Here is a 14,294-nt window from a genome sequence, read left to right as displayed (position 1 = left end):
CAGCATCTTTATCATGATGCCACTCTAGTGAGGCAACCCATATGAAGCCCAATTTAAATGAATGGTTCTACCTGGACTATAAAGAACTACATAAACAACTTTTCTCTTTGTAATGGCATTTAAACTACCAGGTTTCATATTTTCATTAAGAGATTCTATATACAATCTCAGTTTGCCAGGAAATTATGATGACTTACTACTAGTTTAAATCTTTTCAAAATACTGATGTGGGTATTTAAATGAATAACCATTTTGCAATCCCTTCCTTGACCTAGGTCATTTATGCTGGCCTGTCTGACTTACTGCCATGGTCTGTCTGTAATTTCTCAGGGTTATAGTTAGCAAGCAACACAGAGCCAGAGCTTCAGAGCTGCTAAATGCTTGCTTACACAGAGATGACAACTTATCAAGAGAGTACAGGAATACAGGAACCTAGAACTAACTGTTTTACAGATGCACAGTTTTTCTTTCATGGCACAGTGACTGCAGAGTCCCTGGAAAAAAACATGCTGTAAGAGTAGTAGTTGGATCTGTCAGTCACTCAAATCAACTCCCTCCATCCTTTTCCCCACCCGGTATGTTGAGAAGAAAACTCTAAAAAGATTATGTGTTTCAGATGTGGTCTACTTTCCCAAAGCCTAAATCATCACAAAGATTAATGTGGTTCTAGATGTAGGTCTGGTCCCTTTGAGGAGGAGCCCACTTCCCCTTAGAAAACACAAAGACCATTCCAAAAGGGTTCACATTTGGCTTAAGATTTAGCTGAATTTTAGGTCAACAGGTCTTCATGTCTGTGTTGTTGTGTGCCTTCACATCATTTCCAACTTATGGTGACCCTAAAGTGAACCCCTCACAGGATTTTCTTGGCAAGATTTATTTAGAGGAAGTTTGTCATTGCCTTCCTCTGAAGCCGAGAGCATGTGATTTGCCCAAGGTCACCCACTGGGTTTCATAGCCCAGTGGGGAATCAAACTGAAGCAAAAGAATAGCACTCTGGTTGCGTAGTATGAATTGGACCCAGGTCTTTGGGGTCCATAAAAATGACCAATCATATTGCTTAGTGGATTCAGGAAGGAAGGTCTAACCGTCTACTTTTGGCACAAATCCTTTTATGGTTGAGTTAGTCTCAGAGGGATCCAGGAATCTGTGGCTGCCTGACGGTGGTAGAGGAGACTTTCCTAATAATAATAATAATAATAATAATAATAATAATAATAATAATAATTTATAGCCTGCCTCTCCCTGGAGGGTCGGGGTGGGTTACAATAAAAATAAAACATAGTAAAATAATAACACAATCCCTAATCCACAATTTAAAATACAACAGCATAAAAATAAGTTATTAAAATCACAATAAAATTACAGTAAAATTTAATCCCCATTACAATGCGGCAGTTTAAAGGAGAGTCAAATAAGGCATAGCTGCGGGACAGTAATTTTATCCTGTAATGCTATGAGAAATTAGAAGGCCAGGCCTGGTGAATCAAGAACCAAACTTTATTTAGGGAGAGAAATACATTTCTGTCTCCCAACCTGACGGGCCAGAATATGAAGCAAATGGGAGCTCTGAGCCAAGAGTACATAATTTTAATATAGTTTTCCAAGCTTGAATAAGTGACCACTGCAAAGTGAATGTGCTGGGACAATTCCATGAAGTTAACAAAGTTGATACAAGTCAAAGCTTCTAGGTGTCAGAAACTTCTAGGTCTTATAAGAGGTCGTGTAACCTCTTATGAGACCTAATCCTTGCAACATAACCATTCCCCACTCTCTTCTATGTAATCAGCTATGCAAAAAATTATCCAGCACATGGACACACAAATCACAGTGATGCAAGCATTTTGGAGATTAGTACTTGCAACACCATTTTCATTTCCTCTTCAGTGGCAAGCAGCCTGTTGACCTCACTTTGACCATCCTTGGTATAGAAATCAGTCTGAAGCCACTAGTATGGGACTGTCACAAACAGGAACACTACACACACACACACACACACACACACACACACACACACCCTCCTGTCTTGTGTTCCAATTCATGTGGCTTTACAGAGCAACTGCAAGTATGTAGGGCAGTTCATATGGGAGCAGGTGATCTTTCAGATATCCCAGACTCAAACCATAGCAGGGTAGGCAGTTGTGGGAGGTGAGGTGGCTGCATTGCCAACCCAGCAGGCTTTGAAGAGCAACACACACATACACAGCTGTACCCCTCTGCAAATGAAAATACTTAGATGGCCCCAGAGGTTCTCTAGGAGGTGACATTTTCACCATATTTTAGGCACAAGAATGGTCTTTTTCACAACAGAAAGTAAGCAGAAGTCACTTTCTATTTATTTCCTGTTTCAAAAAAGAAGGCCTTTTCTGGGCCTAAATTGTTCAGGGGAGCTAAATATGTGGTGAAAATGCCCCCACAGCTTCTAGAGGGCTTTTGTGTGTAGATTGGGATAAAAAGAGGTCTCCTGGGAGTCCTGGGGGCCACATTGGCAACATTTTGTCCACCTCTGCTTTATAGTTAAGAGACAGCATCTTCAATCTAAACACAAAGAGACAGAACAAATACATCACATTTCACCTGCTGTAAAGAACAGGATTCCACTGCTATGTCAAGGACACTCAAAGACCTTTAGAACCTACTTGGATTAGCATCAGCACAGCAGGATCTGCATGGGTTCTGGATGAGGGTTTAACTAGGGTCTAATTCTCACTTACCTCTTGATTCGCTTCCTGCACCGATTCCTGAAACCGGTTCAGCAAACAGCATGGTTCCCACTATGTTTGCACCAGTTTCAAAAATCAGTGCAGGAAGTAACAGCCGTGGCTTCCCTGCCATGCCTCCCTCCATCCTCCTGGCCATACTGGGGGCAGAGGAGAGAGGCAGACCAGGAGTATGGAGGACTGAGGACAGAGCAGGCATGGAGGCCGGGGAAGCTGCTGCCAGTGGGAACTGGGGTCGATTCGAATCTGCCTGGTTTCCACTGTCACAAACGGGAACTGGTTTCCAAATAAATTGATTCAGCCCCCAAACACCCCATTTTACCAGCGCCTTTTTGATGCAGGTTAAATGGATAAGACCCAGGTTAAATGGGTAGAAACCGTGCCCCCCCTTTCTGGATCGCTTCAGTGATTTGAATTAAGTGGGAACCATGGGGGTTTAAACCGGATCATTTGGAATCACGATCTGATTTAAACCATAGTGGGAACAAGGCCTAGGAATCCTCCGTACACAATTTCAAGGTTCTTTAAGTTCATGAAGCAGATAAACTCAAAAGTCCTTGAAAAGAACACAGATTTATCTGCACCTTCAACTCCAGTTAAAATTCTTGACCTTCCACTACTTTCCATACTGCCCCCACAAGGAAGAGCATAAACTTTGTACTTTGAATCCATCACATTTAGAACCATGTGCATGCACAATTTCTCCTCCATTGCTGTGTTCCCCACCACACCACACCCTTGTGTTCTTATGCAGTAAGCTTTATTTGTTACACAGATTATAGCCTGCTTTGGGTACATACAGTCTTCATCTTATTGACTGTTAAGCATTAAAGAAAACATATTAAAAACATTCAAGGGATTCATTGCATCACACAGAGGCTGCATTTAGTCCAGCGTGCTGTGACTCTCTGTGATTCATAATACATTTATGGTACATTGCAAGATATTGTTGTTGTTCTTAAGCAACTTGGAGTCGACCCTGTGGATGAGACATCTCCAAAATGCCTGATCCTCCTTTGTTCTGTTTAGGTCCTTCATATTCATACATTTGTTGCTGTTAACTGCCCTTGAGGCGATCTCGAGTCATCTGCTTAATTCCTGCAGCCCCATACCCATGACCTCCTTAATAGAGTCCATCCATCTAGCATGTGGCGTTCCTCTCTTCCTACTTCTCTCCACGTATCCCAGCATTATTGTCTTTTCCAGTGACTCCTTCCTTCTCATGATGTGTCCAAAGAACAACAGGCTCAGTTTGATCATCTTGGGTTCCAGAGAGGTTTCCGTCTTGAGCTGCTCTATGACCCATTTATTTGTCCTTTTGGCTGTCCATGGGGTCATCAGCACTCTTCTCCAGCACCACATACCAAATGAATGGATTTCCTTCCTATCATCTTTTTTAACTGTCAAGCTCTCATAGCCATACATGGTAATAGGGAATACAATGACTTGTATGATTCTAACTTGTGTGCTCAGTTGTACATATATGTGACCTTCTTAATAGAGTTCATCCATTGACCATGAAGTCTTCTTCTCTTTCTACATCCCTCCATTTTCCTATCATTATTTTCTTTTCCAGTGAATTGAGCATTCTCATGATGTATCCAAAGTACAGCAACCTCAACTTAATCATCTTGGCTTCCAGGGAAATTTCAAGCTTGATATGTTCTAAGACCCATTTGCTTGTCTTTTGAGCTATCCACAATATTCACAGCACTCTTCTTCAGCACCACATCTCGAAAGAATTGATTTTCTTCTTCTATACTTTCTTCACTGTCCAACTCTCACATCCGTATATGGTAATAGGGAAAACAATTGCTTCTATGATTCTACCTTTCATTCTCAGTTATCTATCTTTACACTTTCGGATCTTTTCTAGATCTTTCATAACTGTCTTCCCCATTCCTAGTCTACATATTTCAATATATAATAATGTTTGCAATGTATTGTTACATGTTGAAGAGTATATATTTGTATATGACTTCAAATTTGAATTCCAAATACTCTCATTTTGTGCGAGCTAGCATGGTGTAGTGGTTTGCGTGATACACTGGGATTCTGGGAGACCAGTGTCCAAATCTCTGCTTGATCATGTAAATCCACTGGATGACCCTGGGCAAGTCACATTCACTCAGCTTTAAAGGTGGTAATGGCAAATCTCCTGTGAACAAAACCTGCTGAGAAAATCCAATAATAGGTTTGCCTTCAGGTTGCCATGAATTGGAAATTACTTGAAAGCACACAACAACAACAACAACAACAACAACAACAACAACCAGAATATGATCAGATCAGGAAGTGATATAGGAGTCCTAAACACAAACTCATCATACACAATTCTTTATCTAACTCTGTTCCATTCTGAAACATTGCTAGTTATTGAGTTACCTACATATGAATCAACGGCCAGGTCCCAGAATCATCAGAAATTGCTATGAGGATGGAGGCTTGTTGTCATAGCTACCTTTGTTAATGACACTCTCACAAAACCTACAGCATTATGAAAAAGTTTTGGTTGGAGTACTCTCTGAAGTGTTTCAGGGGTTTTTGGTTTTTTGTTTTGTTTTGTTTTGTTTTGTCCTGGTGCAATGTTTTTGACCTGTCTGCTTCGGGACATAATATAACATTTATTTGAAGAAAGAAACAAAAATCTTGCTCAAAAAATAGAGACACAAGTTTTAGGGGGGTGGGAGTGGGGATATTATTGCTGGATTTTGTGCAGCTCTCTGATGAACCTCAATTTTGAAAATAATGTTTTTGCATACAGACCCCGCCATTATTTTTGTATAAATAACGGAAATATATTTTCTTAAATGCTTCAGGATGTGAGAATACTAGGCAAGTATTATAGAGAGATTTGTTTGCTCAGTTGCTGGAGGAAACAGAAAATCATGGCTTTGGATTCATTTTGTGTGGAAATTGGAATGCAGCAAATTTAGGGTGACAGTGGGACCAGTATAACTTTCATTTAAATCATAAGCAATAATAAATATTAGTTTGGTCAGCTCTGGACCAATTCAATAGCATGCATATCAGACAAGTGAAACAGAAGATTTGGTTCCACCGCAAGGGCAATAAACATAATGTTACACTAAAGGTAAAATGAAACCATGAAAAAAATTCTTCGTGGTTGGTAGGGTTCAAAGACAGATAATTTCTCTTGGTATATGACTTTAGTGCTCTCTAGAGATGTGAGCTGTACTTGGCTGATCATTAAATATGAAAGAAGGAAGAATTACCCACTACCTATAAAAAGAGAAATTATATGTAAAGAACATTTCTATAATCCCTGATCAGCTTGGGATCTGGGAAGAAGCTCAACTCAAGTGTCATTGAAGAAACAGCCCTTATCCCCTTAAGCAGACACTGCAATACGTGGACATTGTGTAAGTCCTGAAAAAACCTTACTCAATTTTGCACACTGAAATTTTCGCAGATATGGAGTAAATTTCACAAAAATATAGGGTCCTCTAGGAAGACTCTGGATCATCTGCAAACCTGTTTATTTATACTAAATCCTTTTAATTTAGGTTCTTGTATTGCTTCTTTACTTCTGTTCTATCTATAAATGATTTCTATAACTATTATAAACAATGAGGCAGACAATGGAAAGTCCTGGCAAGTTCTCCTTGTAATTTCACAAGATTTTGCTTTCTCCCTATTGACTAAAATTTGGGCACTTTGTGTTTCATATATTGATTTAATCCAATTAGATAAATATTATCCCACTTGCATTTTTTTGAGCGTTTTCAACATAAATTGCCAATTAACATTATTAAACACCTTTTCTGCATCTAGCAACATCATTGTGATTTTCTTTCTGGGATTCCTGCACAATCTTTTATGATATTTAAAACAGTTCTGATATTTTAATCTTATTGGGAGAAATCTACTTTGGTCATTGTGAATCCAATCAGACAAAATCTTTTTAAATCTTTAAATTTCACAAAATGGGAATACACATGAAGATTTCACTTATCCTCTGGCCCTGTTAGTTATTCTTAGTTATTTAAGATATAACTAATCTTCATTTTCTAAGCTCAGGATTTCTGAATGGGGAATATTTGCACGTCAAAGAAGGAAACATATATTATGCAGATTCTGTTCAGTAGGTTTGACAGTCTATCTATCTATCTGTCTGTCTACACACACACACACACACACACACACACACCAAACGTTTGTCCGTGGATGCAAGACTCTCTCTAAACGTCTTGTACATATGAAATCTTGGTAAGTTTCCTTAGTTTCCTTAATGTGATTGAACATTACACTAGAACTTCTTTATACTATTTGAAGCCAGGGTGGGATTGGAAGGATTGTATACAAGAAGCTTCGATGGAACTGCATTTTGCTTTTGTGACTTTGAAGAACATTGTTAGATGAAATCCAAAAAAAATCATAACTTGAAGGATAAGACATTGTCTGACAATTTCCCCCCACTACCTCTAATAGAGCTTCTTCTGGTTATTGTTATCATGATCTAGTTATTGTGAATACACATTGTTTTTCATATTTTGATTATATTTTAGGTCCATTGCTTCCTTTTGCTACAGAGCTTGAACTACATCTACTTCAGTGCAGGCAAATGATGCATTTTGCGTGTCATGGATTTAAATTTGAGCTAGTTCCCTTGCTGCCTTGAAAAAACATACAATACCTTTCTGTTCTGGAGTGAACTCTAGAAGAAAAAGTCCTGCAGATTTCTCCAAGTGCATGATGGCAACATCCAAATCAGATACAGTGAATGCCCACTGTCTAAAATTTATAGCAATTAGTCTTTGATTCCACTGTTAGTGATATCACTCCATCCTATGGAATCCTAGGATTTGTCATTTCTTGAGGCACTTTGAATTAACTAACAGATAACTCTAGAACTTCACAAAACTGCACATCCCATGATTCCATAGTACGAAGTCATGGAATTTAATATGGTATCATGATTTTATGATTTTCTGGTGTGAAGGGGTCTTAGTTTTGGGGAGTTTGGTTGTACCAAAAAAAAAGTGCTTGCTGAGGCATTCAGGACAGAAAAATCCTTTAAATGGGGAGGCAGGGAGACTGAGGTTATGAAAAAATGGATTTGTTCCAATCCTATGCTACATGATCATTTGCCTTCATAGCCTTTCTCCCATTACACTGATGAAAGAGATGATGTATCTGTAATTCTCAGTACTTTGTCAAGTAGCCAGACAACTTAATTTGTTTTGTGGTTTGTTTGTATTTAAGTTTGCAATAAAGCTTTGTCCCATGAGTGTAACTTTATACTGACTGTAATGTCAGTATGGGCATCAGCTGCACAATTGTAGCCTGTACCGTGATCCTGATGTGCAGTAGGCACTCATGCACATTGGAGCACTCTTGATAGACATGTGGCACTGGCTAGGAAGTGTTGTTGCACAATCAGAGTCCCTGACGTGTATCAGAATTGGCTCGTGCATATCAATATTGTCCAATGTGCATCAGAATTGACTGATGTATATAAAAAGTTCTCAGTGTGCATCAGAAGTATCAAATGCTCATCAAGAGTGCCTGATGCTAATAAGAAGTGCCGAATACACATTGGAACACACTTGTCAGTGTCTGAATTTGTATCTTCACAATTCAAAAACAGGGCTCTGTTGAACTTCAGCTTTGTAGCTACAGGTTTGTAATATTTCTAATCTGTAATGATACAGAATCTTGGCCACTATTGGTATCCTTAGCCCCAGGGATACAGAATTCCAGTTCAAATATCTACTTTTGCAGTGTCAAGGCTATGAAGAACTCCTGCCTTTCCCTTCTGATCTGTGCCTTACTGCTCTTTCCTGATCATGGTAAGTTATTAATTCAATTTTAGTTGGAAGAGCATTTAGGCTCCATGGACATTATGGGTTTTGTGTGTGTGTGTGTGTTTGTTTTGGCTTTATTTTCACTTTTGTCTATGCTTCTCCCTTTCCAACACCTATTTCTTCATTTATTTATGAGATTTCTATCCTGTATTTCACAGAACTCCACAGACCTGGACTTTTTTTATATATATAAAAAGCTTTGCTTTTCCATTTTTTGATCATTTGATTGAATTTTTGTGATAGTTAACAATCATTATTTTTGCATGCGTGCGCGCACACACACACACACACACACACACTATAACCAGGAGGATTTTTCAAATATTTTTGAATTTTCTTTCTATCCCTATTGTTGAATCATGAGTGAACACATAGGAAAACCCCACTGATTCAGTGTGCCTGCTCTAACAATATAAATCAGGACATTAGTACAAGTAACATGGCACATGTGTTATCTCCTTTCTTCAGTAAGGGGATCAGTTTACTTCAGTGATCTGTTGACCAGTCTGAGCTAGGATAATGTGTAATCTAGTCTTCGATACCCCTTACTCACACATGTTATGGTGCCTACAGATGTAAAGAATATTCACACATTTTCTTGTCCACAACAAGAAATAGGGTTTGGACATGTACACACACCACATCAGAAACTTTTTAGAAAGGGTTAACTGCTGTAATATTTTTTGTCCCTGATAAAAAAAAGTTAAGCACCTTTTTCCTCCTTCAAAAAAATACAAAATGCAATGGCATAATTTCCCCCATTAGAATATATTTTTGCAAGCACTAAAAAAATTCCAGGGCATATTTTCAAGCAGATTTTGAGAAATGGGGGAGAAAAAGATTGAAAATGTGCAATGACTGCCTCATTGCACTTACGAAGGATAAAATGTTGGAAATATTTCCAATGTACATATTAGAGTGAGCTGTCAAGATTTATATTGCTACTAGTGACCAATCAAAGAGGACTGGATCAGGAGGTGGAGTAGAATATGCTGTTCACACAGTTCCATGACCTTCTACTGTCCCAAGCAGCCACCAAGACCTAGGAGGGATTACCTACAGGAGGAAAGGGAGAGGAAGGTAACTGAGGACATGTCTACACAGGCCAAATGAATTAGTTCCCCACCTCCTCTGGTCTTCACAATGCAGAACCAAATCATGGACTACGAGCTGTCTTCATGATGGGAGACCAATTCTACATTTAATCCAGGCCATCTCTGCCTTAAACCACATTAAACCACATTTTCCTGGAAAATCCAGAGTAAAAGATAAGTCTTTTAAATGTGGTTTATGGCAGGGATGTATCCATGTATTCTTGGCATGGGATGATGCCATCTGATCAGTGCTGGGCATCTTGTTTTCAGCCTCGAAGGGAGTGACTGATGCCAGCGATGGTGGTGACAGGCACACTGCAGGATGTCTGTGTGTAAGCAGTCATCTAGTGTCACTCCAGAATGTAGAGTTAAAGGGGGTGGGGGTTCTGGGCAGCTCCAGAGCCAGAATAGTCCAGGAGTAGCCTAGAGTATTCTGGCCAGTGTAAATCCACCATGAGAGGAGGAAGATATGACTGGTTTCAGCTCTGAGAGGGAAATAAATAAGGAGGTGCTACCATGTGCAGTGTTTTGTCTTTTTCCTTCCCTTCCAAGCCAAGACCAGTCACATTTTTGATTGCTTCCCTGTTCCCTTTTGATATGCAACAACTGTGTGATAGACAAAACTGGACAAACTAAAATTGACTACAGAATAACTCTGTGTCTGATTCAAAAAGAGATTTATGTTTGCATGATTCACACTTACATGTATATAAGTCAATGAAGGATTCCAGTCTGTTTAATTACAGCTCATCCCATTGTCAAATTGCATTTTAACAATAGTCCGGGAGGAGATTTGGGCTTTTATTTCTCTCTGCCTTTTGTCTTTTGGTGGAAACAGGAATTACTAGAACTGTTATTGATGTAGAAGATGCAGGAACATGCTATCGCATGAGTGGCGTTTGCAAGAGGAGGAAATGCCCTTCAACATATATAATACTCGGGCACTGTGCTCCAAAAAAGGCTTGCTGTAAAAAGTGAGTTGCATATTTGCTATATATAATGAAAGCAGGATAGTCAATCCATTGTTTCATTGATATACATGCATAGATGATTTGATCACAAGTGGATCTAGTCAAGATTTTTTCCTTTCAGAGACACTATTGTGACCACAGTTAAGAGAATTATTCACCCATCCAAGCATGTGTTTATAAATCTGCTGATGGTGATTTGATGTCATTCCTTCATCTGTTCAGGTGAACAATGTCCATGTAAACATTTCCCATGAGAAAAGATCTTAGACCTATATCTAATTGCTAGTGCCATTTAGAGTAACCCCATCAAATCAAATGAATCTGATTCCACTGATGAGTAGCACAAAAAGAAGAGGTATGAAGATGTTGACGGCATTACAGATAGGGTTGGGGAATTTTGAAACTTGCATTGAATGGTTTAATGCTTTGTTATCTATCTACACACACACACACACACACACACACACACACTGAGAACCTTTAAACTTTTTAGAGCTTGAAGAACAATCACATGTCGCATTAATTTCAGGTATCCGAACAATGGATGATGGTCTTTTCACGAACTGAAAAATCACAAAATAATCTCACCATGGATCCAAAGAAAGGCTACATGGTTTTGCAGATAATGAAATATGTGTATCTCTTTGTCTCCAAATAGAATGAAGTTTTTTTGTATTATTTCCCATAACACAACTAATGCTTAAATGTTCAAATGCAGAAAGGTCATGATCATTGATCATCACATAACAAACTGGGGTCCAAACACCACCACAAACTGGTGGCTTCGATTTGTACCTTCATAATGCTTCATCTTGCTTCCAACTGCCACTACCAAAGCTACCAAAAGGAGAATTAGCTGCAACCTGTCCATTGTGCTTTTTGCACCAGTGTGGTAGGCAGTAATTCAACAGGTGATCTGCTGCATGACCTACTACATGTTGAATTACTCCTACGATAGACAGACCCTTGTTGGGGAAGGCATTATAGCTGTAAACAAACTTGAAAGATAGAAATGGCAAAATGGAGCAGAGATTAATAGATAGAGAGTGGAACTTTTGGGGTCTGGAAAAGGAAGCATTGTAAATAGTCTGCACTCTAAATAATTTGAAAGCACAGTATCTTCCATATGAGTATGAAATTAATTCTTTTTTGTAGATCATAGCACTAAAAATCAGTCCATCCATCCATCCATCCATCCATCCATCCATGTATGATAACTTATCTCCAGGCATTACCTAGGTGTCAGTAATCCATGTCCCACACACACAGTGATCTGATTCATTTATACTAACTCCTCTGTAAAGGAAGATCACAGAAAGCCACCTCAAGGCCTGAATCTACCATTAGGTTAAGCGATTTAGCTTTCATACTGCTGATGCCAATGAGTGACAGCAAAGTGTAGTGGAAATAAATGTGGACTACGTACCTTGTCCTGGGCTCTTCAACTGGCCTGTTGTCTTTAAGTGTAGTGGAGGAAATTGTCCCATTGGGGAATAAAATAATCTGCTACTATAGACAACTTTTGGAAAAGGAAGAGAGCATCAAATGCCACATAGCCATGTGTCCCTACTCCAACCTCATTCGTATTCAAATAGGGCCCAAAGTAATAGCATTGCAGCCATGGGAGAGAGTTGCAATAGACAGACAGACAGCGCAAAAATATTTTCCTATCGCGTTTTCTAGTGCTATATGAAGATTCAAATTTTACACTTAATCCTTCCTCCCCATCCTCCTTTTCCTGCTCCTCTGTTGGAACAATGATTGTCAGCAGATCTACATGTGTTGAGGCCATCACTAGCAGCTTTTCTGCCTACAGTTTGGCTTCTTTACCCTCTTACACTATTCAAAAATGGTTTTCTTACTATAATAAAGCATAACTTTTCTTTTGCCATACACCAGTCTCCAGAATAATTACTTCTCCTCAACTGTCATGAATTCTGTGCTATGCATTGTAATCTGATGGTAAATAGCAAATAATCCCTACAACATCCCAAGAGCATCCAGTTTAGTACTTCCACGGGAGAAAATTGAAGGGACAACTCACCAGTTTTGGGTTCAAGAATGGAGACATAAGCAGCATTTGCTTAGTAAGAATTAATGCAGGTGGATACCACTTTAACTGCCATAGATCATGCTCTGGCATTTGTAGTTTTGTGAGATATTTAGTCTTCTCTGTTAAAGTCTTTAAATGCAGTTCCTTCTGGGAGAAAGTCAGCATACAAATGAAATAAATAAATACATACATACATACATACATACATACATACATACTGGTCTGGTGCTACAGCAAACTACAGATTCCAGGATTTCATAAAATGGACCCTTGACAGTTAAAGCAGTGTCAAAGTGCATTCTTTCTGAACTGCAGATTGGGCCATATCAAACTGAAGACTGAAGTTTAGTCTAATGACGCAGTGCTGGTCCAGATGTCAGCAATGAATATGAACAGTGCTGACCCCAATCTGTGCTGAGCCTCCCTTTGAAACCAAAAATCTCCAATGTGGGCAGAATTTTCCTCTGTTGCCCCGTCTGTAAATAATATTATCTATGTCAGGCAAGTATGCCAGTAGAAGGTAATTCAGATGTCTTAATCTTGTTCTTGAAAATTCAAGTACCCTATATAAGATGACAAAGTGCTCTGCTCACCCCACGTTAATAGTCTCAGTGCTTAGAATTTTTAGTATCTTCAGATTTGAAAAAAATGCACACTCCCAAAGTGTTTGGCATTTAGGGCACAGTTTGGGGACCACTGGACTAAACCCACCAGTGAGACAATCCACATGTAACCCAATTTGAATGAGTGGCTCTTCCTTGATTAAGAGGAGTTTCTTGATAGTAAGACTAGTTCATCAAATGAACCAATTGCATAGAAAGGTGGTAGGGTCTCCTTCTTTGAACATCTTCGAAAAGAACAAAAAGCTGGACAGCTATTTGCTGGGGATGTTTTAGCTGGAGATCCAAGATTCAGACGTGGGTTGAAATAAATATTAATAAATAAAACTTATTTATTATTGAAATCAGTGACCCATGATGCCCCTTTCAAGGTCATGATTCTATAATGGGACAGGCTAATATGGACTTTAAAAATTGATTTTGGCTTTGTAATGACATATAAACTTCTAGATTTCATATTTTCATTGAGAGAAACTATAAAATAATCTTCCGTTATGATAACTAAATAATAATTTCAGATTTTTTTCTAGCACTGATGTGGGTATTTGAAATAATGCCCATCTTACAGCATTCTCTGTGTGGAAAATTATATTTCAATGCAAAAATATCAATTCAAGTGAAGAAAATGCTGTATTTTATGCAGAACCTGTTGTTTTCCATGCAGATCAATCATGTGCAGATTTTACACAGAACAAATCCCCTATTTCCATTATGAAAACTGTTTTTTCTGCACAGAAATAATATTTCTGCATTGAAATACTATTTCCCACAAAGATAATGCAGTTTTCTATGCAGAAACTGCTGTTATCCACAAAGAACAACCAAGTGTGAATTTTGCACAGAATTAGTCCTGAACTGTGAAGATTCTCATCAGTGCAAGATTCTTCTCATCACGGTTTCTCAACACATGATTTTCCAACCATCTTATAAATACTTGCTAATATTCTTGTCATCCCTAGGAATCAGATTAGAAGTTGGACCTGCCAATCACTCATACCAACTCCCCCCTCC

The sequence above is a fragment of the Sceloporus undulatus genome, chromosome 1, assembly GCF_019175285.1.
Source record: "Sceloporus undulatus isolate JIND9_A2432 ecotype Alabama chromosome 1, SceUnd_v1.1, whole genome shotgun sequence".
Classification (NCBI taxonomy): Eukaryota; Metazoa; Chordata; class Lepidosauria; order Squamata; family Phrynosomatidae; genus Sceloporus; species Sceloporus undulatus.
This window is presented reverse-complemented; position numbering follows the sequence as displayed.